The following is a 27,123-nucleotide window of genomic DNA, read 5'->3' as shown; positions in this document are numbered from 1 at the left end:
TTTTGTCTCTCATAGGTTTTGTAAAACTCCGTATGAAGCTAGTTCAAATTTACTGAACTGTTTTGTCTAGTTCCAAGTATGTTTTTGGCCATTAACAGATCAAAAATAAACAACAGTAATGTAATGGAGATGAACCTTTAATAATTTGCAGCTTTGAAAAACATCTTCCTGGAATGCCTCTATTTAAGTTGTTTGACTGTAGGTGAGGCAAGAAAGTTAATTACTTACTGACTGTTATCTTAAATTATTTCTCTACTAGTTGCATTCTGAGATAGCCAGAGGTTTGAGGATCTGTTTTTAGGAATTCTCCAATTCTTCGCCCTCTTTCCAACTTTCACCTCTCTGTTAAGATTAGTGTCTGAAATTTATTTTGACAAAAGATATTAAAAGAAAACCCAAATCAGATTCTGACTCTCACTGTCTTAGACAATTGTTACTGTGGCAGCTTTTCTTCTACTAATCATTCTGTTCTCTTGCATAATAAAATGTATTTAATTGAATCTGCCTTTTGTCTTAGAGAAATTCAGCCTCTGAATTTACACAGACTGTTTTCAGTGATCTTAAGTAAGTCTTTGTTTACAATGCTTTTCCACTGAAGTCCACAAGCAGCAGCATGCTGACATAGGCTTTTCCTTTGAACTGGGTGGCTGATAAACTTGATCAAAGAAGGGAAACCACATTAATTCCACACACTTTCTTTATGGAACATTATTTGGAAAAGCTAATCAATCAAGGAGTAAAATGAAAATGCTTCAATAATGCATCGTACTGCTTGGTGAACACCGACTCCTCTGGGAGTAAATTCGCTCTTTCAGAACAGCGATGCGCTTAGAAACATTCTAGCTGAAGAACTGAATGCTTTCACGACTTTGTGGCCTTTAATCATGTAACCTTGGGTGGAAATATAAAACTGCTAGTGTTAAGCAAAAATGCTAAGAATCCATGTAGGTTGCATGTGCTGTTTTTCTAATCGAAGCTATAGATTTTTCTAACATACTTTAAATGAAAGGTAGTTGTCATCTTGCTCAAATGTTTGTACTCTCACAACTGCGTTCTGCTTACTGTCCTCATAATTGTAGAGGTCATTGGATAATGCTGTATACGTTTTGAAAGCTTTTAAATGTAGATCAGGAATGTTAATAATTTAAAGCTATCATACTTTTAATGTATTAAAACTTTGAGTCAGGTGCTGGCTGATTCTTCCTGTCACCATTAACATGACCTAAATACCTTTTGCATACAACCAGCAGCCTGTAATTTCAAAACAAAGAGATGAGGTCAGGTTCCTAATGATACTAGGAACAGTCCAAAGAGTGGAAGTAATTTAATAGTCTCCCCTGCTTAAGAAACACATGGAGTAAGTACATAGTTAGTCAGTTTCATCATCCCTTAATTTATTTATAGTTATTTACCTTTAAAAAATTTGGCATTGGCTTTTGTTTCTTTTCCCTCAGATTCAAAAGCTAATCCTGTAAGTGGGCCATAAGTGGAGGAACTCAGTTTATACTGCTTGTTTCACTTCTGTTTTCAAAGGCTAAAGTGTAAAAATCATCCTTGAAATGTTATTCAGATTGAAACTTGCTCTTATGTACATTACGGCAGTAACATCTGTTAACAACAAAGAATTTAATTAAAACTTGCAAACTAAAGTTGTCCTAGACCAATTGTATTTAAGCACAAGCAGAGTAGAAGGTGAAAGGAGGGAAGTTGAGGGGGGTGAAATGTAAAAAGCAATTTAAAAAATTTTAAGTACACGAAACAAAGATTTTATTCTTATATTATTTATTAATTATTATATTATTTTCCACATGAACAACAGTAAACCAACTTTTGCCCCATCTTGTATACACACACACACACAGACACACACATTGGGTTTCTTTGATAAATTCAGTATGAAGCTAGGCTTTCACAGCTTTAAAATAGTATCACTTTCCTAGACCTACTCCTTTTAGGCACCAAAAACCTTGAGCGGATGAAGTCACTTCAATTTAGTGTGACCACCCACTGTATTAGGAAAACTCACCTTAAAGGGAACTCAGACTGTAAAGTTAGTCATCTCCTTGTTTGTCTTTAAAGAATATTTTTATAATTTTAGATACTTAACTACAATTACAAGTTATCAACTAGTAGCCAAGCCTCAACATCAGTTTCCATCGCTTAAGTCTATTAATAGCCTGCACAGCCATAATCTACCATGATTTCAGTCAAAGAATCTCTTGGCTTCATCAGCTTGCAAAATGGCAACAGAGATATTGGGAATAGGAAGAATAGCCATCACACAGTGTCCAGAAATGCTGCTTACAGGCCCTTATGTGGAGGAGGGTGTAAGAAAAATATAAAAGTATTTCTAAGAATTATAAGTGTGTGCTTTCTTTAACAATGAGAGGCAGAGCCTTTCCTATCATTTTTGCTGAACTGGATATTAAATTGTCATTACTACCTGGAACTAAAATTCCTAGATTGCCTGCCAAGAAACAAACTGTCAGTTGCGATTAAAATGGCCAACTTCACAAGAATTTAACATTGAACATCATGACTTACACACAGTACATGCCCATTAAGCATTTATTGAATGGATTTGTCTTGAAGTAAAACTGCAAAATCCAATGCCCATCTTTTTATGGTTCCTGCTGACAGATTTTGATACCTTCTCTCTCCTACGTCTTTCTAAAGAGTTGAAAATAAGTTCCAAATTCTGCAACAGAAGTTATTTAAACAATACAGGGATGTTATGTGAAATCTGGGATTATATCTTTCAGGTGGGAGTAAAAATAAACTTGTGTGTGAACCTGTGAGTCTCCCACAACAAAATGCAGCTCATCACCAAAAAAATGCTCAGCAAGATACCACGTGAGCAGATGAAAATTAGAACTGCACAAAAACGTTTGCTTGGAAAGTGAAACCAGTCAACTTCAGGCTTTCCGCCAAACAATTTCTGCCAGAAATTCTCCTGTTTCTACATAGCTGCACTAAGCAATTAAAAAAGTGTTGTAGCTAAAAAAATTCCAGATTACATGAATGTCTTTATCACAGTGCAGTCCAAAAGAAAATAACTAGCCTCTTCAGCTCAGCAAGCCAAATCTAGACAGAACATTCAAACACCAACACACACATATGCGTGCACACACACACACTTTTCCTTGGAGGACCATTTAATGACAAGTAGTATCCCACTTGATTTGCAAGATCTAGAAGGAAGACCTCCGTAATTTTTCAGGGTATCGCAGTGTACTCTTGAGTTGGAAGCCTACCAAAAAAAAAAAAAACAGATGTGGCAAAAGCCCTAGGTTTCATTCTCCAGCAGTGCAGGGCCTGAGCAAAACCGCATGAACTTCACCAGGCCTGATTATTGTTATTACAGAAAATGTCTTGAAAGGAGAAATTAAAAATGCAAATGTTTTCAATCACTTTCTGGATTGTTCTTTATAAAATCTTATACTTGGGTGTGGAGTTAATATGTGGCTTATAGCAGACAAAAATACCATTCATCTATCATGGCCAGTCTCCTGAAACACACACGTATGCACACATAATTCCTAACACCCCACCATGTATAGTCTCAAGGTCTCCATCCTTTGTCTTCTGTTTTTGTTTTACCACACAACCCATCAGCTTTTGGCTACATCCATATTATACCCAAAATATATCTCTTGTAACGTTTAATTCCTAATCTTGCCAAACCTTCTAAAATTTAACATGGCTTTTAAAAACATATTACCTACAAGCTTGTTTCTATTTTCAAGTTTTTAATTTGTATATTAGAATAGAAAACACCTGAGCTTGTCAGGAATAATGGTAAATGTAATATGGAGTCAATTAAAAGTAAATAAAATGTTAAGTATTAGCATATGTTCAAATCCATAAACCCTTAAATCTATATCTATATCTATCTATATCATCTATATCTATATAAAGAGAATAAGTGAGACTTGAAATGAAAGAAAAATAGCAGTGTATGGGAAAAAGCTTGAATTGGCTTTTGGTGAGGTGGATTTAGCTCAAGCATGTGAGGACAAATGAAACAAGGAATCAATGGAAGCTCTATTTCAGCTGTTGCAACTGACAACAGAGCCCAGGCTGAAGTATCATTAGGGGTAGCATTGCTTCCTTAACCTCTTATACCTATTCCTGAATCTCAAAGTCAGGAGCCCTTCAAACCAAGGTCTCTAACACTCTAAATTGTTCTCGGCCTTAGTTTTGAAATACATGTCCTAATCCATTACAGGCTCTATCCTATCTTGTCCTAGTCAAGACTCCCTTACTTCTGACCTTGAGTTGTATTTTCAAGTTTAAAGCTGGGCTTCATCTCCTGAACCTGGTGCATTGCACTGTTTCATTGGTTCATGATCTTTGCTTTCTCTGCCGCTATTGGATTCTTCTTTGCCTTTGTTGCTCTAGAGTCCCTTGATAAACAGTCTGGTCCCCACAGCCCCATCTTTCAGTGCCTCCCTCCTGAGTGACAGCTCTCCTCCCACCTTCACTCAGACACTGTGAGTGGATCCAAGATAGAGAGGAGGCAAGTGAGTCAGAGGGGTGATGAGCAGGATGTGCTGAGGATCGGGGGGTTATGCTTAGGGTCTAGATCTATTTTAGTTGAAAAGAAAGAAAACTATGTTCCAAGAGACTATTTTGACAGTCCAAAAACCAAGTCAAAGTAATGACAAGGTCCATTACGAGGCTGTGAGCAGCTCCATCAGGAAGGGGACAGTTATTAGGGTTGAGATGGTTGAAGAATTCAGTTTCTTAAAGTAATGTGATGTGTACATCACCAAAAGGTATTAGTTTCAAGTGCTGAAATGATTATAATAGAAAGAGAGCACTTAATAGCTTTCTACAGCTTCAGAGAGGACAGAAATTTAATTTGAACACAAGGGGCATCCTTTAACAACAGAACAACCTATTAAGTCAGGTAGACAATTTTCTCTCTTAAATATATTTTTTAAGTGTGCCATTATTTTGAATTTTCAGCATCTAGAATAACTTGGAACTTTATATTATCTAGGATAACTTTGTACTTTATATTCTTTTCTTGCCCTCTGGAAAAGAAGTAATGGCTATTGTATTATACTAACCTCATATGTTAAATACTACTAATAATGACAAGAATAGCAAAAGCTTATAAAGCACTTACTATGTTGCTGGCACTATTCTTTTAATAACTTTCCAAATATGAATTTATTTAAACTAAAAAGAAATGCTATGAGATGACTACTATTAGTACCTTCATTTTCAGAGGAGGAAATAGGCCACAGTGACGTTAAATAATTTGCCCAAGGTCAAACAGTAGGTAGATTTAGGAGTCAGAATTCAAAATCAGTCTGACTCTAAAGTCTGTGTTCAACTAATCAGGGTTTACCTGACAGTATTTTCTGGTTTCCCAGAGAAGTGTTATGTGGGATTCATCTGGAGTTACTTCTGGCCCTAGAAGATGATATTTTTGTGATTCTGGTAAACTGAGGCCACTTCACACATCTTAAAGATAGTTACAGTTCCAGGGTTAAGGAATATATTCTGGAGGTCCTTAACAGAAATGAGATTTTTTTTATAAAGGAAGGAGAAAGGAAGAGAGAAATAACCTAGCACATCATTGGTGAAATCTTCTAATCTCAAGAACTATTCAATTAATCAAAATATAAAGATGATATCAATAATAAAATTTTATATATCAACTCCTGGAACTCCTTTTAAGTATCTCTCTATGGCAGAATAATGCTATAGAAAATGTTGATTATTATTATAAAGGAGTAGGTTGACATTTTCTTAATACAAGCATTTCACAAAATTCTGTGTCAGGCTCTCTATACAATGTGACACAAAGGGTAAAAAGAGCTGTATTTATAGATGATACTGTGGTTATTGGTTGTTGTTGGAGGACTGCTCATCTTTCTTTGAACATCCAAATGACTGAGATATGAAAGAAATACAGAATAATATGGAGAAACAGGTAAACCATGATTTACAGAAATTAATATATACATACATACATATGTATACATATAAGCATAATAGAGCATAATTGAAAGAAAAATGATTATATAACATAATGACATAGTCAAGAAGCCCGTTGGTTCAAAATCGTGAAGTAAATGAAAAGAGGTAAAAACTGAAGTCTGAGATAATTCATAGCTTCTATTTAAAGGGTGAAGTAGTTTTGAGTTGACAATTACAGTAGCCGGACTAGATCTTTTCAGGAAAACAAAAAGACTGTAACTTAAACACAAATACATGCTTTCTTTTCAAATTTCATGTCTTGGAGTCTGTTGGGACTTAGAGGATGGGCATGGTTCCTACTGAGGAAGTCAGGGCTATGAGGAAGTTCTGTTCCCACCCTGCTTTTCTGGGCTGGCACAGAGGCAGACGGAACCAATTAGGCAGCTGCTTGTGTCAGTTGCTCTGCCTGTGGCACTCCCAGCTCTATCCCCTCTGTTGCGACTGCAGACTGCTGCAGGGTTTCATCCTCCTACATAGCAAAACAGCTGCTTCTACCTTACCCGGTACTCAGGAAATGGCTCAGGCTCCAACAGAGGCAGACACAGTGAATTTTAAATAAAGCATGTAGCTGGAACTGACAACCCTTTAATCACATCGAAACAATGCACTTTATTCTTGTCCCTTTCCCAGAATATTCCAATTTGACAATATGATGCTTATGGCCACAGTAAAAAATTTTAACTTATAAAACAGATGAATTTAAAAGGTAATCTTTAACTTTAGAATAAGATTTTTCACTGTTTCCCTAAAACACTTATTTAATATAGTCTCTCAAAAACTTCTAGTTATTTGACAAAAAGTGTTACGGGTTAGATAAAATAAATCTGAATTCTTATAATGGCAGTGATCACTAATAAACAAAATAATCACAGCAGAGATACTGAGTTATAATGCATTTCAATAGGGAAATGTGACTTTATTTACAAAGATTTAGTATATGTAGATTAAAAAAAAAAACCCCAGCTACTTCCTAATATGAGATCTATCTATATTTTACTCAACAAAATTCAGTCCCTATGAATTACAAAACAAAAATAAATAATGGTTACTTAAACATTATTTTCTATTCAGTTTGCATATATTAAACTTTAAATGAACAACATTGAGAACATGTTTGGAAATAATTTAAAATGTTGGACTTTACATTTAAAATTAATGGTGATGTGATTTTTTAAAAGCTTTTCTGTGTTGGTGACTATGAAGTTAATGCATTTAGATGCACAGGGTGATATTTTCAGATTTGGGGGGAAGGTGCTATTAGATCTTTGACTAACAGAGAAAGTTCCCAAAATAAATTATTTTAGTAGTTGGTTTCTAGTTCTTTTTGTTTAGATCTTATAAGTTATTATTTAATGTTTCTGAGCCTCAGTTTTCTTATCTATCAATTAAATTGTTGAGCCAAATGGTCACTGACGTTCTTTGTGTTACATACGCAGTAAATTCCTTTGGTCCTTGGTGACAATGTAAGAAGTAGCTACTCTACCAGGAATTTGGCTTGCCTACTGTGCTATTCACTGGCAGATTATTTTTATGCCATTATTTAAACCCATAAAGTCCCAAGAAGTCATTAAATATAGCCACACTGTCACTTGTGTCAAAACTGATACAAGTAACTCACTGAATTTTTGATTTTCAACTTTTTTTTTAAAAGAAAACAAAACCTTTACTCTTTTCATTGCCTAACTAATTGTCATTATTCTTATCTATAGATTGAAAAAATGCTCGGGTTAGTTAAACTTGTAAGAGATAGATTCCAATGACTAGAAAAACAAACAATATGAAATTTTTACCCTGGAGTTCATAGGTAGCATTTCAAAGAAGGAGGAGTCACATTGAACTTATGTAGTATAAGAATAAATAAATATTTGGTATTTGTCCCTGTTCCCGGTACAGAGCTCCTAAACCCTGTGGAATGTCCTGAATGATAGGTCTTTAGTATGTTAATGAGTGACTCCTGGCCTCCCTTGGGTGCAGGGGATGGGAATGGAGATAGCTTCAGGATGGGTGCCTGTGGCCAGAAAAACCAATCAACTGGTTAGAGGGTTAAAACATTCAACCCCATTTCCTGTCTCTGAGAAGAGAAGAGGGCTAGAGATCGAAACCAGTCACCAATGGCCCAAGACTTAGTCAGTCATCCTCTATAATGAAACCTTAATAAAAACCCTAAACAACAGGGTGTGGTGAACTTCCAGGCTGGTGACTGTATTGATGGGTGGCAAGCTCAGAGAGGGCATGGAAGCTCGGTGCTACTCTGCCTTACCCTGAATTTGGCTGCTCCTGAGTTGTGCTTGAATTGGAGGCTGAAGTGGGGGCAATCTGTGGGGTCGGGTCCGCTTTAACTATGGGAGTTAGTGTGAGAATTGAATTGTTTGTTTTACACTTAGTTGGTGTCAGAGAATTGGAGAATTGGTTGGTATCAGAAAATACTACTCATTTGGCTTAGAAGTAGTGTCAGGGAAAAAACAGACATATTACACAGTCATATAAAGACCAAGAAACTACATAGAACAAATCAGTATTCTACGAGTCATTTCTGAATCAGAAAAGTTTGAAGTTACTCACCATTCTGCAAGGGATGAACCTCTAATTTGAATGAGCAAGTATTTGTTTCAAAAACAGGAAACACAAATTACAATTTAATTAAATTTCAAAGTATAATTTGGATGCTTTAAAAAAAAGGGGGGGGGGGTGGGAAGCAAATGTCCAGGAAAAGGACAATGTAAAGTTAATTAAACTCTGTCCCCCAGACTGATCAATCAAAAATCTTGAAATTACACTTCCAGACACTTATTAATAGCCTGCTCTGCTCTATGACTTACTGAATTTAGACATGACCCCTAGCTATCAAACAGGTATTACAAAATGGTTTCTTAATGCTCAGATCTGTGTGTGTGTTGGGGTGGGGGGGCGAAGAAAAGAGAAGAAAAAAGAGAAAAGAGAAGAGGAGAGGAGAGGGGAGAAGAGGAGAGGAGAGGAGGGGAGGGGAGGGAAGGGCAGGGGAAGGGAGGGAAGGAAAGGGGGGGGGTGGGGGGGGGAGAGGGAAGGAAAGGGGAGGGGGGAGGGGAGGGGAGGGGAGGGGAGGGGAGGGGAGGGAAGAAATACCAGTTTCCAGTATCAAGGTTAGCAGGGGAGTCCAGCTGCAAATTGCCTCATCATAAGAATGTTTTACCAAACAAGTAAGAAGAATATTGATGTATGACATTTTTTAATTATGGTAAATGTGAGAGGAAATATGCTGGAACTATTGAATAGCAGACAACTATTGAGGCAAAAGACAGAATAGGAATGAGGAAGCCCTGGGTCACCAAGCTGTCATCAGCCAGCGTCCAGCGTCCTAGTTACCAAGAAAGGCCTTGCAGCATCCAGCAAGGGGGCCGCGCATGCGCACCCTAGCAGAAGATGACCGCTGTTTCACCTTGCTTTATTATTATGCTATTATAATAAATTAGCATTGTAGTTTGACCCCTGAATGAGAATCAAGGAGGATTGTGGGAAACCACATGCGCAGAAGCTTAGAAGTTATATAACCACTTGCGCATGCATTGTAAAAAGCCCGCCAAAGAAAAGAGCGATTCAGGACAAACCAGCCACTTATAAAGCCTGCGCCTTCTTGAGGAAGGCGACCATTTTCTGCTAGCAAAAGTGGCCCGCTCCCATGTCTTGGAAGGTGTACTTTTCCTAATAAATCTCGCTTGCTTCACTTAACTCTGGGAAGTCTGCTTTTCTCAATAAATCTCTCTTGCTTCACTTAACTCTGCTTGTGTAGTCTATTCAATTTGTTGTTCACAACTACCAAGAACCTGGACCCCGGCTCCCTCTGCAGCACTATGAGTGTTAAACAACAGTAAATTATCTATGAATTTTGTGGGCCTTTTACCCAAAAGTAAATCTGAGGAAAGGCAACTGACCCTCTCTTCCTCTGTAATCTAGGAAGACCTGAAGCCCAGATTGACATTTTTACATGATCATTTTCTGAAGTAACTCTCTCCATGATCATTAAAAACTGTATACTTTTGTTTCTCAGGTGGTTAAGGGAAGCTTTTCTAAAAGAGGCCCAATGCTGGATGAAATCAGAAACATTTATTCCAAATCCCAGAGGACACTTTTCCCACACAACTGGCACTTTGCCATTTGCAGAGATCTGAGATGCTGACTGACTTTAAAATATGAATTTAGTTGTTGGTTTACATGTTGGCGGCAAGAAGATAAAATATTTGTATATTAGGCAGACAGGTAGAGAAATATTTAAGGATAGAATTCAAGGCTTTCTCATTTCTCACCTAATATTTTTACCACTCAGTGGTCATATCTTTAAAACTCAAAACAGGTGCTCTTTCAAGTTAAAATCCATGGCTCTGACTTTAACTGAGGTAAATATTTTACTTGTCCTTTGGCACCCTGCACATAAAATTTTAAAATAATTCAAACAACCTGCAGCTCATCAGTGACCAAATAGAGCTCTGGTAAAAATAAAATAACTTTCTGTTTGGTACCAGCCAGCTAAATTTAAACCCTGTATTAGGTAATCTTAAAGTGCCCTTGCTTTTTGTTGGTGTGTTAAGAGATTCTGTTATAACATCTCTCCCAAGTTACTTCAGGATATAACATCTGAACACTTGTAGCACAAGACCAAAATGAGGTGTTCACAGGCAATTGAAGACTGAAAAAAATCCATTTGAAATAGTATGTAGGTCATAATACCTTTAAAGTAAAATCTTAGTCTTCTCTCTTTAAGTTTGTAGTTACTATAATTAGGGCTGGCAGATCCACCTGGCAGTGCTTTTCTTAATTCCGCAAAACTTGTAAGAGCCTGATTCTTTAATCCTTACTCCAGTAAAACTCCCGGAGGAGAAGAGACTGGCTGGAGTGAGAAGTACAAGATCAAACTAACGCTGGAGAAGGAATCATTTTCATAAATTTCTCTGTGCAAGCTGCAACAGTTGAACACAATTAAAAACTCTTCCTTTCCCTCACCAAATTCTCAGAAATACAGCATATATTTTAAAATATATTCATTACATATATTACCAATTTATGCTCATAAAAAATAAAGTATTTAAAAAAAATTTTCCCCTTTAGCTGTAAGTTGAAGTATAATTTTCACTCATGACTGTTTATCAAGTTTAGCTCATTATTCTTCAATACTAAACATGAAAAATGCTAATTTTACAAAGAGTTTAATATATGAAGCCCTAAATTTAATTATATAAACTAAGGCTAAATAATGTCATAAAAACAAAATCTGACTGAATATTTCCTTTTATAACAAGTACAATTTGACCTATTGTCTTCATTGATTTAAAGCAATCAGCAAGAACATTTTACAACCTCAGAAGCAGACACATATCAATGACTATATTACACATACCTTTTGTAATATTTAGTCTTAACCCCAAGTTTGTGGAAATTATAATATCTTTACAGTTCTTCACAGAATAGTTTCCTCCCTTGTATCGTGTACAGCGAATTTCCCAGTCCCCTGAAAGCAATTGGTGGAGTGGAGGCCAGCTCCACTGAAGGGTCTATCAAGCAAGTCGACGGGACGGCTGAATTTATTTTAGCCCTGTGTCTAAAGGATGCAAGTTGGCACCTATTTTTAGGAACTGAGCTGGGTATAGGTGGGGCCTGAGTCAACCACTCTTTTCAGAAGTGTGTCTCCGAGGGCAGTCTGCCTCGTACTGTCCTCAGTATGTATGTATGCGTGGCTCTCACACATGTGCAGTCAATCAAACTCTCTTCCCGTCCACGCCACCCAGCCAACTCTCGACTTCTTAACAAAGCCTGAAAAAGAACTAGCACCGATGAGGAAAAGGAGGGATAAAAGCACTGGAATTATTTGTATTTGTTTTAATAGTTCCAATGTTTTCGGAGTCAAAATATGAAAATAAAACATGTAGAAAAAGTTCCAATTTATGTTGGTGGAATTTGTCTTCTCAGAAAGAGGAAGCATAGTTTTATTTACAAAATGTTCTTAGATGTGGAAAACATCAGTTTACTTTTTGAGGCTTCACATATAAAGAGAAACACTATTAGAGTGCTTATAGAGTAGAAGAGTTGTTCTTTAGATTAAAAAGTGAGGGAAGAAGGGGTGAGAAGCCACTCCCTAGTGAGAATAAAGGGCACACTTAGCCTGTGATTTAATTAATTTGTTTTAATAACTTGGCATGAGGAAGAGCGAGCAGGGGAAAGGAGTCACCTCACATGCTCTTGAGAGAATCATATTAAATGTCCTTTGATGTCACTGTACTAACTCAGCATACCCTGCCCAAATGATTTGGAAGGAAGTAGGGAAATTCACCTGTAATTGCCATTTAGCTCCATTATACCAATATCTAATACATTTTAAAGAAATATAAACCAATGAGCTTCTCCTCTCTTTCCTCTCTTCTATTATTTTCCTAGTTTGCTGTTTAGTGTGTATCTAAATAGTCCCACATCAAATCCAAATAAGAGGAAATTGCCCTCTGACTTAAGGAAAGTGACTGAGTTCTATACTGTTCATTTCATACAAAATGCTTACAAATGAGCTATTTACCATATTACTTACTAGTAAAGACGAGTAGTAATACACTACATTCTTTTCCATATACAATACTGATTTCTATCCAGGAGTGATATTCCAGTTGTTGAACTCTAGTAAAAAGTTTCTCAAATGATGTTCCTATATACTCCCCTAGAGTTTTCAGGACCATGAGTTAGTATAGTCTAATTATTTTAGAGTTGTGCTATCCAGTGGTAACTACTAGACACATGTGACTATTTAAATTTTAACTGATGAAAAATAAAATAAAAAATTCGGTTTCTCATTTCCATTAGCCACATTTTAAATACTCAGTCACTAATGTGGCTAGTTCCTATGTATCCAGGTGTGTCCAACCCACAGCGCCTGGGCTGCATGTGGCCCAGGATGGCTGTGAATGCAGCCCAACACAAAACACTAAATTTACTTAAAACTTTTTTTGCTCAACAGTTTTCGCTAGTGTTTATGTATTTAATATGTTGCCCAAGACAACTCTTCTTCTTTCATTGTGGCCCACTGATGCCAAAAGTTTGGACACCTCTGTTAGTGCACATATAGAACACTTTGATTATTGCAGAAAATTCTACAAGACAATTATAATTTATAGCAAAAAAATCCAGCACAGCTTTGACACTAAGCAAACTCTGTGACTTGGTAAATTTCACAGGTTGTCTAAGCTTCACTTTACTTTTCTGCGACTAAACAGGACTAAGTTTATATACTTACAGTGGTTGTTATAAAGATTAAGTGACATAATATACATATAAATTGCTAATTATAGTCTAAATCTAGAATAAATATTTGTTTAAAATTATTATTACTTTACCTTCCTATATACTTAATAAAATGGCACTAAATCTAAAATAGTAATAGTTTAATTTATGAGGAAGTGGATCTTACAATGTAAATATAGTCATATTTACTCTTGCATTTGCATATAGATGCTAATGGTGTTTGTAGTGGTTAAATATTGTTACTTACTCAAATATCTGACTTCTAGCTTCTTCATTTTTCTCTCCTCATTCAAAACTACCTGTTTTTTTCATTCCATTGCAGTGATAGGTTTTTATACTTTTTTTTAAATGTTTCATTCAAGATAACCTTACTTCAAACTTTCTATTTTTGCCCTTTCAGGAAAGAAATAGGTTTGGTTTAAACAAATACATAAATTGTTTTTTTCATTAGTTCACATTATATATTTTCCAGTGTTTGTAATAGCCCAAAGACTCAATGATTATATATTGTTAAAAGAAAAAAATAATTGATAGAAAAAGAAAGCTTGATAGAACATAAAATAGTTGATAATGGATTAAAAGCAATACATGTTAGATCTATAATATCATGCATCAATTGACTAACCTAAGATCAAAAAGAGTATTCCAGTTATAGAATTAATTAGTTATCATACAATGCAATTTATTCATTTAAGTTATGAGGACAATGAAAACATTAGCAACTAGATTATTACCATTCATTATTTTAGTTGTTTCAGACACTGATTTTCATCCTTTATTTAATAGCAATATAACAAATTACTATGAAATTACTATGAAAGCAATGGATGGGTGGATAGATGAATTGGGGGATGGATATTAGATAGATAGATAGACAGAAAGACAAGTAGAAAGATGATTCCTCGTATCAAAAAACTGAGAAAGATTAAATGGAAAATTTTGCTCCCTACCCAGTCTATAAACATACTTTATTTTCATAGTGCCTAGATACCTCTATCTATTAAAACCTATATTGTACTCCGTGAAACCTACATGAAACTGTTGCTTCTAATGAGATGGAGTAATTAGCATCAGACCAATGCTCCCACTAAGAACAATTAGAAAAGCTGGATCGATTATAGAAATAATATATGTAAGGCACCAGAGATCAGCCAAATAATAAGAACCAGAGGGAGTATAATTCAAGAAAGGCATGAAACTTGCAAATGTGAGCTGAGGCTTTGAGGCTGTCCCTGGAGGTTTGCTGTCAATTCTGGATCATCCAGGGCTACGAACATGGGCTAAGCCCAGGAAAAGCACTGCTGAAGGGGATCAAAAAACTAGAAAACTTTGGGCAGTTATGCGCGACTGGAGTGATAACATCGGAGAGTCAGCAAGATCTCAAATTTTCTCCCCTTGATATTTGCTAAGTTTTCAAATTTCACAGGATAGCAGGCTACAATCATAAGCCCAAGCGTGGAAAATTATAGTGAAATTGACTACTTTTTCATGATACATAGGAGACATGGATCCACTAGGAAGAGAGGTAATAGTTAAAATTCCTCAAGGAAAGGACAATTAACTCTAAAACAATCTGCAACAACTGCTTTGGCCTGGAGATGCTTGATAGTGTAGAGTTAGCTAGAGGTTGAATAAAGGTCCTGTCCTGGGCTCTGGAAGATGGAAGACAGATAACAGCAAAGATTTTGGCACTTGATCAGGCTCAAGGTGATAAAATTGGTGACTTAAGGGGGCTGGCACACAGTCAGTCTCCCCCTCAAGATATTTGCCAAAATCTGGGGCCTCATAGGGTGTAAGACTAAATATATAAACTGAAGACCTATGAAAGGTAGAGCAGAGCAGATTTCCCTGTAGTCTCAGTGCTGAGGAGAAAAGGATTTGACAGATTCTGAATAAAATCCTAAATAAAGGTGGTCAGCCACTTTTTTCCCTCCTCTCTGTATGCCTAGCAGAGAAAAGGCTGAACTCCTCTAATGAAAGTAATATCATCTTGAACTTTTTCATCTTTGTTTTCAAAAACACAATGCTTGACTTCCACTTAAAAAAAATACTAAGATTGCAGAGAACTTTTTCACTGACAATCAAGAGGAAGAAAACAGAAAAGCAGCAGATGTTGTAGATATTTGAATTACAGGCATAGACTTCAAAACAATTACAACTAATATATTTATGAAAATACAGGAAATAACTAAGTGCATAAGATATGGAGATTTTCATGAGAAAATTAAAATTACAAAATAATAATGACATGAAAATTAAGAACTCAATGAAAGGTTTAACAGCAGATTGAAGACAGCAAAAGACAAGTTCAGTAACCTGAAAGGAAGGTGGATAAAAAAATAGAAAGGTTTGGTTTAGATATTTTATATTAAATGTCAAAAAGTACTCACTAGATTTTCTGCAGCAATGTGACACTTTTGAATAATATAGTTATAGTCCATTAAAATCTAAGTGTTTTTTGCATATGCAACTGACAAGCCACATCAACATTCTCTTATGCCTGTTTAGTTTATGCCTAAGTGGATGGCAGGCACCATCCCATGCTCCCAGTTTGCTTCTGTTCTCTACTAGTTCTGTTTTCTTTACACACTGAAATCCATGTCCTAGCTACGTCTATAACAAAGAACATTTAACAAAACAGAGTCATTAGTATACTAAGTCATACTATGAATAAAGACCTCTCTTTTAGATGGAACTGATGTATGAATTAAATCCACTTATGAATCCATATTTGTAGGTGTTCTTGATAACCTGAAATAATATGTATCTGGTTAGAGGCTTTCAAAATTCTATGTATTTTTTTTACTAGGTCATCAGTCATCTTGAATTTATTCCCTTTTCTACTTTTGCTGGTGCTACCATTTGTTGGCTGAAGCCTATTCTTGACATAATAGATATATCTAAGAATTCACTTAGTTCCCTTATATCTTGTTTGTTCATATTAAAACCTTCCAAAAAGAGCAGTAAATCTTTTTTATTCCTTTATTTTTTCCTTAATAATATCTATACTTTATAAAAGAATTGTACTGGAGATTTAATTATATGATTTACATTTATTTTCCTTATCTTCACAGCAACCCAAAGATTTTGCTGTTATCACCTCTTCAGAGAAAGAAACTGAGGATGAGTGAAGTTACTAACTTCTCCGAAGATAAAAATTATTGTAATAATCAGCAAAAGTGAGGATTGGACTAAATCCTGTTCATACTTTTGCATTATTTGGGATATATTATTTGTTGTTTCCTGAACCTAAAAGTTTCATCCAATTACTGTTTAGTCTGTGAGATGATATGCTTTCAGAAGGATCGCCTTTTTCACATATTAATAAATACCAGGGCTAAGGCATAGTGTAACTCAGCAATAGGTAGGCTCTGGCAAAGCTCTCCTTGTTCATGGTGGCAAAGTTTACAGCCAGTGGACACCTGAAACACCAGAGGAATGGGTGAACGGGGACTTTAAAGCTGAAAAAACTATATTTTAATCTTCCAATATGTAATCCCTGGAGTGATAGGGCTTGTCTAAGATTTTTAGAAAGAAAGAACAAAAATTCTAGAATTCCTAGATTTAGAATTACTTGAATATATACATACTCAAACTCTATATTGTTATCTAGCAGACATAAAATACTGGCCTACCAACTAGGGTTTGGTAATCTGCTTTGAACATTGTTGGTGGCACGATCCTTTCGGTCATCATATGAGCAGGATTAGGGTATTGGTCATTGAATTGTAGCTGAACTTAATTAACGGTAATTTTCACCTATTCAAGTTGAATTCCATTAAAATTACATCATGATGTTAAGGAACTATGAATACAGTGTTTAGCCATATGACTCATTTAAATCATATCTCCTGGCCTTGTGTAAACTGGTCATGTAATTTATCATGCAAACCAGGGTGCTTTTGAGAGTGAAAGAAACACTATTTATAACTATGCTAACACAACAGAACAATCTGGGATAGTCCAAGGCAGATAGGGATGTGTAATCACCTGATAATAAGCCCAGAGAAAATTCTCTTGGCTTCCCATTGGAGTACACTCAGAGGGATCTCTAGTGACTTGGCTTTCAATATGAAAAAAAAGAGAAAAAATTTCTTCACTAGGTACCTCAGTGTGTGAATCATCCCAATCCTTTTAAATATACTTTTGATTAGACATGTCCCTTATATGAAAAACCTGGGATAAAGAAAAGAACTCTAGGGAATCTATGAAATTATATCCAGGAAAAAAGAGATAAGTTATACCTACGGAAATATCTGGTTAAAAATGACAGAGGACTAGGTGTCCCTGACAGGCTTCTTACTAACTTTCAATTAAAATACTGAAAAATAAAAAAAGAAAAAGCAGCACAAAATAGCAAAAATGGTAGTAATGGGAGTGTGTGTGTTTATTTGTGTGAGAAAGAAGATGATGAACACAAAGGCCAAAATGAGGAAGAAAAAAGGAGGAAGAGAAAAGAAGAACAAAAATCCGCTGAAGTTTGTACAGAATTTCCAATAGTCGTTATTGAGAATGACAGACACAGTAAGTCAACATATCATAAAGAGGCACTGCTGGATGATGGTAAGGAGCATTGACTTGAGGAGGCAAATTAATCAGGTAGCTTTGAAAATTAGTTTATTTCTGAAATGTTTGAAAAAGTTACAAGTTATATTCCTGATGTGTTCCAAAAGATTCAGGAGGAGAAACTTCTGTAAAACTCTAATAGGCATTATTAAAGAGAGAATAGGATCAAACGAAAGAATGGAAAAAGAGAAAGGTAAAATAAGTTGCGAGAATATACAAAAGTCAATAGAAAAATTAAAATAGCATTTGAGATAGTAAAGAGCACATAGGAAAAATGAAATAAAATCTACCAATGAAGGGGAGAAAATTTTGAGAATTTTTTTCCATAGTACATGAGCAAAATCAAAGAGATAAGGATGATGACCTAGATAATGATAAATATGAAGGATATAGATATGATCAAAGATAAAATATAACAAATAAAGAAAAACACAAGCTGGCCTCAGGGTTCTTCACTAAGATACTGTGTACTAAGAGTGGAATACTGTGTATAAGATGTTTTGCTTTTGTTTCAGTTTTGAATGAAGAATGCTCTTTATAGACAACCTTCTGTTATTTATGTATGAGGGATATAGAGACATATTTTAAATATTTTCTCAGATGAAACATTTTCTCAGATGAAAAAAAAGATCACTGTATCCTCACTGAGGAAGCAAATAAAATGTATCTCCAAGCTGACTCAAAATGATGACTCAAAATTCAGAATAGAAGAACGGAAAACTTATTGTATAAAATGATTCAGTAAAACTAAGCAAATATTGTTACAAAATTAAATGTAAATGCAAAAAAAACTTTGAACAAATGTACATGGAAAATATTAGAGTTTAGCGCCCACCTTACCTTGTCTTCCCTTATCTCATGTTAATAATGTAATGTTTCAGAGCTCCAGTCACAAATTGAAATAAACTCCGTGGCATTAAATGCCAAGAATAGGGATTTTTTTTTTGAGTTTGGATATTTTTGGAGTTTGATGACTTTACTCAATCATTCATGTGTTCATTTATTGGGTGAGCAAGTTGTCAAATATTTATGGGGCACCTGTATGTCAAGTGCTGTGTTACATGCAATGTTTTATGATAAACAAAAAATTGCCATGTTCTAAAAAATATACAAACATACACACATACACACACATATATACATATCTATATGAAGTGGGATCAGTTTATGAAGGAGTAGAAATTAGTGGCATAAAGAAGAAGAAACTTTGAGTGGTGAAGGTAAGAATTTTAAGGTGTGACCAAATTTTAAATTTCATCAGAATAAATACAAAAGAAAAGTGAGGTGGAAAACTTGAAAAACCAATATGGTACACCAAACCTAACAAAACATTTATAATTTTCAGAGCTACAGAAATTCAAAGGCTACAAATCTGGTATTAAAATCAACATTTCTCTAAGTGCAATAAAAATAATCATTCTAACTCAAACAACAGTGCTTAGAATATGTAACAAAATACAAGAAATTTCCAAAAATTCAGACACTCAAGTAAATAATTGGGAAAAATTATTTCAAAGGCTCACTTTATAATTCAAAATATATTGCAAGCTAGTAAAATACTTAAGTCTAAAAGCAATAACTATAAAAAAACAGAGGTATGTGTTTTTCAAAGCTATATACAGTCAAAATTTTGCATAGCACTAGAGTATGTATAAATAAAACCTTTCTGCCAGCCCAGACACCAGCCTTTTTCCATATAGGCAACAGATTGCTGTTAAGTTTTTCATGTATCCTGAAATGTTCTCGCTATATAAAAGCATATATATGGCTTTATATATGCATAAAACACATGTATACATATATGTGTATATGAAACTATACTTTTTATTTCTATACAATGCAAAAATTATATACTCGGTGGTGCATATTTGCTTTTTTTGAAAAACTTAATAATGTTGCTAATCCATTTCCATTTCCAAACAAAACAGAGTCATTTACCATAACTATAAATTAATTGAAGAAACATGCTTAACAACATTCAATAGTCATTCATGATTAAAACTTTCAACAGACTAAGAATAAAAGGAAACTTTTTATAGTTTATAACCAGTATGTACAGAAAATCCTATGCTAACATTACATTTAATGGTAATAAATGAACATTCTGTCTTTATTAATAATGAGACAAAAATATCTACTCTCACACCTTCCACTTGTCATGATGCTGGAGTGCCTTGACAATGTAATAGGGCAAGGAAAAGAAATATGAGACATAATGATTACAAAGGAGGAAGTACAACTAACATTGACAGATAACATGACTATATATTTGAAAACCTCCAAGATTACTATAATTAATAAACTATAATAATATACCAACCCACATCTAGTAGAATGTAGAATATCACTGCACATCTTGTAGAACATCAGTTGTTAAAAATGTTTTCTATATGCTTATATGTATGTATAGATATAGGTTAAAAAAAAAAACTAAAAGGATATACACCTGTTTCTCTCTGTGTAGAAATATTAGTTCCGTTTACTTTAAAATGTCTCTATTTCCTAATACAAAATCACATATTATATTTAAAACAAGAACAAAACAATAAACATCCCACAAATTTTTTTCAAATAAGAAACATGCTGTCATTTTCCATCAGACAATATACATTTAAAAATATATGAAATTTGAAGGGCCAGATATATTTTATGTTTTATTTTTCTATTGCCTATATATGCAAATAAGAAAAACTACTAGGTTGTTTATAGGATTATTTATTAATGATCTCCTTCCCCTTAAACCTGCACATCATTCTTCTGCTTTTTAGGATTGCATAGATTGAATACACTGTGCAGCTTGATATTTGTTTTTTTGTGTATGAATGACTTTCTTTACAGGATGCTTATAGATTTTTATAATTTATTCTAGACATTTAAGTTGTTTTTAATGAAAAAAGTAACTTTATAAAATCCGATAATAGTAATAGTAGTCTAAAAAGGAGCAGTATGTATGTACCAATTATATTCCAGGCACATTGGAAACATCATACAATATAATCTTCATAAGACATATGAGGTGAGTCTTATTTTTTGTTTTTTAATGAAGAAACAGAGACACCGGGAGGTTAAATATAGTTCCCCCAAAAGCATAAATCACGAAGTGGATCCAAACAGTGTAGTCCTAAATTCAATGATTTCGATTAGAAGCTTGTTAAGTTTTACTCTTTAAAATCATGGGCAAAATATTTAATTTCAAAATTCTTCATCTGTTAGAAATAATCACATAAAATGTATTTTTAAATGACTTCATCCATGATCTAAGAATAAAATATATACCCCAAACTATGTCGTTGTGATAAGTAAAAGATATGATAGAATTTATCTCAATGTTGTTTGCCGAACTAATGTGCCATTGATTATTCTATTCCTCTAGGTTCCAAATCTCTCTGTGGCTCCACTAGCAATGCTGGAACATTTCTCCCTTGCCAGATGGCAGAGTAGTAAACTTCATCAGCAGAGGACCCCAGAAGGATCCTGGAAGAGAAACGGTTCTTGGTTTCTATGCGTCCTGTCCGCTGGCAGGCTCCTGTCGCGCTTTGTGGTCAGCAGCAGGTGGTGCCTCTCCACGGGGCCTCCCTCAGCACCCCAGCAGGGGATGTCCCGGTCATCATCCCAGGGCAGCCCTGCGATGAGCGAGCTTCTCTGCCTCCCACTGGGCCACACTAGTGCCTTCTCCAAATAAGTCTCCATCTCGGTCTTACAGGGTAGAGGCTCTTTTCCAGACCTTTTTTTATTGAAATATATTCGACATCTAACATTGTGGAAGTTCAAGGTTTCTAACATGTTGATTTTATGGATTTATATATGCAGTGTGATTGCCACTTTAATCACGGCTAGCACAATTGCTAGCACTTCTATCAAGTGCTATGATAATTATCATTTCTTTTATTGTGGTGGGAATAATTAAGATCTAGTCTCTTAGCAAATTTGACATTTATACACAATATTTATACACAATAATCACTGTACTGTGCGTTAGATCTGCAGATCTTATTTATGTATTAGTTGCAGGTTTGCACCCCTAAACTTCTCTCCTTACTCTCCCACCCCCAACCCCTGGCAACCACCATTTTACTCTCTGTTTTCATGAGTCCTTTTATTTCTTTTAGATTCACATATAAGTGATGTTACATAGTTTTTGTTTTTCTCTGTCTGATTTATCTCACTTAGCATAATGTCCTTAAGTTTCGTCCATGTTGTTGCAAATGGCAGGATTTCCTTCTTTCTCATGGCTGAAAAATATTCCTTCGTCCTGTCTTCTCTATCCATTCATCCATTGACAGACAGGTTGTTTCTATATCTTGGCTGTTGTGAATTATGATGCAATATATATGGGAGTGCATACCCAGAGTGGGATTTCTGGATCATTTATAGCAGTTCTATTTAAAATTTTTTGAGCAACCTCCACACTGTTTCCCATAGTGGCTGCACCAATTTACAATCCCACCCACAGTCCACAATCGTCACCTGTTCTCCACATCTTCACCTCCACTTGTTGTTTCTTGACTTCTTGACAACATCCATTCTAATAGATGCAACTGATTTGTTCCTTTCTTTGGTGTTATGTGTTACCCCTAGATGTAATGACTGTTTCCTTTATTTGTATTTGTTAATGTTTCCCAATGGGAGGCAGGTTCCCGATCCCCCAATACTCCTATCTACTGTTATAGGAAATAATTTTTTTATGTCACTTTTTTCCATTTTTATTGAATTTACTGGAGTGGCATTGGTCAATAAATTACATAGGTGTCAAGTGTGTACTCTATAATACATCATCTGTATATTGTATTGTGTGTTCACCACCCCAAGTCAAGTCTCCTTTCATCACCCTTTATCCTCCCTATCCCTTCCCCAATTCGCCAACCCCCCAGCAATCACAACACTATTGTCCGCGTCCACACGTTTTTTATCCTTTTTTTCCAATCCTTCCACCCTCCCTCACCCAGACTCCTAACCCCCAACCCTAACAGCTGTCAGTCTGCTCTCTGTCACTGTTCAAATTGCTGCATGGTTCTTGTCTTCTGATTTGACCCTTAACTGACAAAACATGAAGTGCAATAAAAAATAAAAGACTATTTCTGGTGGTTGAATACCTGTGTATGTATTTGTAGTTATCTCTAAACATCCAGCCTTAAAATCCCCAAGTTAAAATAATATCATTTATATGGTGGCAATAATACCTATCTAAAAAAATGAGTAGAGAACACAATGTTCATGAAAATGCTTTACATATTGTGTAAGTGCAACAACAAATATAAATTACTATTGCTAGATAGTAAACTCTGTGAGGGTGGGTCCATGTTTGTCCTCCCATTCCCGAACACCCAGTGCCTTTCACAGGCCCTGGTACACTGGGTGCTCAGTAAATGTTGGTTTGATGAACAGATGCTTAAACACAGGGTTATTGCTCTGTTTCATGCCGGTCAAGTTGTCTGAATTAAATTTCAAAATGTCACATAAATCTAGTGCTTTCAGATTTGAAAAAGGTAAATATAATATAATAAAATATATTTAGTATCCTTCAACTGAATCCCAAAATATTCTAGAATCTTGCTGCTAACCCACTTGTAGTTATAAACGAGGATAGAAAATATGGAGAAAAAGTATGGAGAACACTATGTAGTCTCAGAGACTAAAACTTAGCTATTTTCTGGTTCATTTTGTCAGGATATCTATTTTGTAACCCAGTAAGACATATAATTGACTACAATTTTTTTGTTATCTCTATGTGCAATTGTAGGTACTGATGGCAACTGCTAATGTTACAGCATAAGTAGAACACTTTTAAAACATTTAAATGGATAAATAATTTCACATTTGATGCCCTTTATTTTCAGGGAGAAGAGATGTAGTTTTCATGGATTTTGTTCACTCTTAATAGCCTCTCCTACAATATTTTCATCAAAAATCCTAGACAGATATCTAGCTAAAATATATCACTATGGCCAACGTGAAGCAGTACAATTATTTTCTTCTTGAACCAGTGCACGGGCTTATATCCTCATACACTGTTTGTTCCTCCTATCGCAGCACTTTTCATAAAGTTCTCCAGCAGCTTTGTCAAGGAATTTCATTATTTTCTTTTTAAGAGTGTGGCATTAATAACACTAAATAGCTCTTTTGATTGTAGCAGGAAAGGCAAAAGTTCTGGATTCTCAACACTTTAAAAAAATAGTCAAGTATTGCTTATTTTTAGTGAACTTCCCTTTCTATTTGGCTGGTGCTTCTAAAAAAATAAAGACAAAGGGTAGCCTCCAGCTATTATTCATGTATAGTTATACAGTATGATATATGTATAGGTTTCTTCCCTTTACTTCATATAAATGAAGAACAACTTCTCTATAAATTGGATACTGACTTTGAGATAGGAACATACCAGTGAACATACAAGTATCAAATGTTTTCCCAAGCAAAAATAACAATTTAAGTCAAAAGCACACCCAAAGCATATATTTGTTTTATAAAATACAAAATTACAAAAAATAGACATAGAGATAAGTAGATGAATAAGTGAGTGAATGAATGAAAGTTGAGAGGATATGAGGAACAGATCAGCAGTATACACCTGGAAATACTGGGCTCTCTCATCAATCTACCATTTTTTAAAATAATTTCATTTGAATGTCTTAAATTGCTTTGTGTGTCTGTTGAGAATACTCTTTTCATGCCTTTATTGCACTTAAGGCATTTTGTTGTTGTTGTAAGTGAAAAAAAATAAACTTTTTAAAGCAACATGATTTGTTTATGTTGGGAATTGGGAAAACGTGTAAGGAGGGTTTAGGATGGGCATTCTTAGACTGTTAAGTTGAAAAAAATATTAATCAAGAGAAAATAAAAGTCTAAAAATGCTAAGGGTTTAGGATGGGAATTTTTAGACTGTCAATTGAAAAAAAATATTAAGCAAATAAAAAGAAAGTCTAAAAAATGCAATGGTCTTTCTCCTTCAGAAGAAGGAGACCAAGAACTGTCAGTTTCACTGTCTTCAAAGTTTTAGCTGAGGGACGCCTGTTTCCTTGTCCATTTTTATTGACTGACCAAAAAGCTATTCATATTTTGCTTTAATTGTCATTTTAGAAAGACTGTTAAGTTTTCTTTTTTTAAAAAAAATGTTCTGTTCACAGGTCATAAAAAAATGTACATGGCAGATTCTATTCAATACAATGTTATTGTGCAGTTTATAATTTAAGTTTATGCCTCAGAAACACAATGTATAAATGATCGGCCTATCAAAAACTGGTAAATCATATTTTCACCCAAATAACATTCATTGAATGTCTGCTAGGCACTGGGAATGCAAGTACCACATGCCTTGCACTTAATGAAATTATTTATCAATTCAGAGAACTTGGAAACATCTTAGAGAAATGCTTTAAAATAGTTTTCTCTAATTATATCTTATAAAGGAATTTTATAGAATGCACTGTCTCTAGCTGGCAAACTACATCTGTGCTTTAAATTTCCATTAAAAATAGTTCATTTTGCGTGATACGTAGTATACTGAGTTATTTTTATGTAATATTTCAGGCAATGTCCATAATATTCCTGAGAGATAGCTATTATTAGCTTTGTTATTTTAAAGAGTAGGAAACTAAAGCTTAGACTAGTTCAATAACTTTCTCAAGGTTGCACAATTTTTAAGTGCCAAATATAGGATTTAACCTTCACTTGCCTATCACTAAAGTTCATGTTCAATGATTTTATCACAAGTCTATATATGAAAGAGCATATTCTGATATGCTCACACATGACAACTATATTCAATAATTCTAGTATTTCAAAATCAGTTAATTCATTTATTCATTCAACAAGTATTTTGGACATATAATCCACACAGGGCATGTACTGGTATAAAATTCTGAATAAGGTATAAAGCGTAACAGCGTGGGGCATGCCAGAATCATCATAGAGATATATGTAGAGGTTGCTCGTGCAGTTGGGGAAGGGGATGCATTTGCGGGAACATCTGGAGAAGACAACCTGGAATCACTTTATCTGTTATTCTGGCGCCAGTGGCAAAAATGACAACTTCCTTTTAAGACATTGAAGCATTTTCCATCGTGCAGAATCTTGTATTTCTCAGAGTGGCTACATAGGGGGGCATCAAAGTGGTGGACAATTCTCCATTGCCCGCTTTCTCTTTCTGCAATTGCTATTCACATCCCTAGGGCTGAGGTTTCTACTAAACTATTTTTCTATTCCTGATTAACTATGATTTAACTTGTCTTTCTTTGCTCTTCAAGTCCAGGTTGTGTTGGGCATAAAAACCACATCAAATTTACTGTTGTGAGGAAGTAAAATATTGTATATGTAAAATTGAGACCATAAAAACATAAGTGACAGTATCCAGCTGCTTTAAAAAGTAAGCTTGAGCTGAATGGAAGGAAAGTATATATCTTGAAGATTCCTGTCACAGAAAGAACTGTCAGTTACAAGGGTTTACTTCAGGTGTTGTTGTAAATTGATTTACAAATGTGACAACAGGAAAAGAGCATTGATTTCACCCTGCAATCATTTGACAGCCTACTAACACGTAAAAAGTTCAGAAAATAGCTTGCCAGACTCAAGAGCTAATTCTTTTGAAAGTTGAATTCCTGTTGCTGAACTTTGGGGCCTGCTGGGAACAGGCCTTATATAATGACAAATACATCTGAAAGGCCGTGGTTCAGGGTCATTTTTGTTGGCTCTATGTGGGGTCTCCTGAACTAGAGGGAGCACACGGCTCTTCTTAAAACTGAAGGTGTTTATGCTCCAGATGAAACTGAATTCTATCTAGGCAAGAGACATGTTTATGTGTACAAAGCAAAGGGCAACACAGTGACTCCTAGTGGTAAACTGAGCAAAACCAGAGTAACTTGTGCTCATGGAGAGTGGCATGGTTCACGCTAAATTCCGAAGCAACCTTCGTGCTAAGGCCGTTGGACACAGAAACCGTGTAATGCCGTACCTCTCAAGGTTTTAAACTTATTGAAAAGTAAATAACTAGCCCTGACTGGTGTGGCTTGTTTGGTTGGGGGTCCTCCGGCAAAGCAGAGGATTCCCAGCTGGGGCACGTGCTTAGGTTGCGGATTTGGTCCCTGGTCAAGACACAAAGGGGAGCCAACTAATGAATGTTTCTCTCACACATCGGTGGCTCTCTTCCTTTCTTCCTCCCTCCCTTCCATCTCTCTAAAATAGGTAAATAAAAAGAGACCTAATCCTTTTGAAAACTAGTTAGAAATTGAATTTTGAAAATTTTGTTTAAATGATTCCTTTTGTCCCTAGTAATCGCGTAGCAATCCCATGTACCCAGTTTTCTTCCATCATTCTCAC

The 27,123-nt window shown here is 35.2% G+C and overlaps 1 protein-coding gene across 1 annotated transcript in view; it reads right to left on the bottom strand.

Annotated features, from left to right (window-relative positions):
- Window positions 1–11,499, bottom strand: part of XIRP2 (xin actin binding repeat containing 2) — a 72,327-nt gene extending 60,828 nt beyond the window's left edge. Inside the window, exon 1 of the mRNA XM_054562397.1 lies at window positions 11,363–11,499. The gene's annotated coding sequence lies outside the window, so the exon portion shown is untranslated. The remainder of the gene's footprint in view (window positions 1–11,362) is intronic.
- Between the last annotated feature and the right edge of the window lie 15,624 nt (window positions 11,500–27,123).

Source organism: Pteronotus mesoamericanus, unplaced genomic scaffold, assembly GCF_021234165.1.
Source record: "Pteronotus mesoamericanus isolate MK-2021 breed Mesoamerican mustached bat unplaced genomic scaffold, CSHL_Meso_final scaffold_651, whole genome shotgun sequence".
Classification (NCBI taxonomy): domain Eukaryota; kingdom Metazoa; phylum Chordata; class Mammalia; order Chiroptera; family Mormoopidae; genus Pteronotus; species Pteronotus mesoamericanus.
Note: the sequence above shows the minus strand (reverse complement) of the source record. Positions and strands in the feature narration are given on the sequence as shown.